Here is a 620-nt window from a genome sequence, read left to right on the forward strand (position 1 = left end):
GAACGTCTTAAATTGAAAGGGCGGTCACAAATTGGTCCATTTCACTCCTTGTCCACAATCACACAGCACCTGAGGTAACAAGCACATCTCGAGCCATATTGTGCTCTCCATTGTTCATGCCAACTCAGTGCCTCGCTCTTTGCTACTGTGTAAAACTCTTGTCGTCCAACTGCAAAACACTGGGACACAACAAGTTTCCGCATCCCCATTGCACTGATCGTACTACGAAACGCTCCCCAAACTTGGCAATCACCCATGCAGATGACTTTTCCGACTTTACACGACGCTCACGCTAGTGACAGCCTTATTTATAGTTCGACGTCGCGCCAAAGCGAATGAGCACATTTCGCCTACGGCTTAGGCCGCTCTTCTAGTGTGGCTGCTCTGTGTCTGCAGGCAGCGAGGGGCTGCAAGCCTCCTGTGTTCGCACCTATATCACCTGTGCTTCCTTGTCAGAGACAGACTATCGCAAAACATACAACTCACTCCATGAATTGATTGCTACGGCATCTGTTATCAGCAGTCACAACCAGCAACACCAGTAGCAGCCGACTGCACGCAAAGAATGGGAACGTGCAGAGGGATTTACGTGAAATCGGTGCAATTGTGGTTGCTAATCG

Source organism: Schistocerca gregaria, unplaced genomic scaffold (genome assembly GCF_023897955.1).
Source record: "Schistocerca gregaria isolate iqSchGreg1 unplaced genomic scaffold, iqSchGreg1.2 ptg000180l, whole genome shotgun sequence".
Taxonomy (NCBI): domain Eukaryota; kingdom Metazoa; phylum Arthropoda; class Insecta; order Orthoptera; family Acrididae; genus Schistocerca; species Schistocerca gregaria.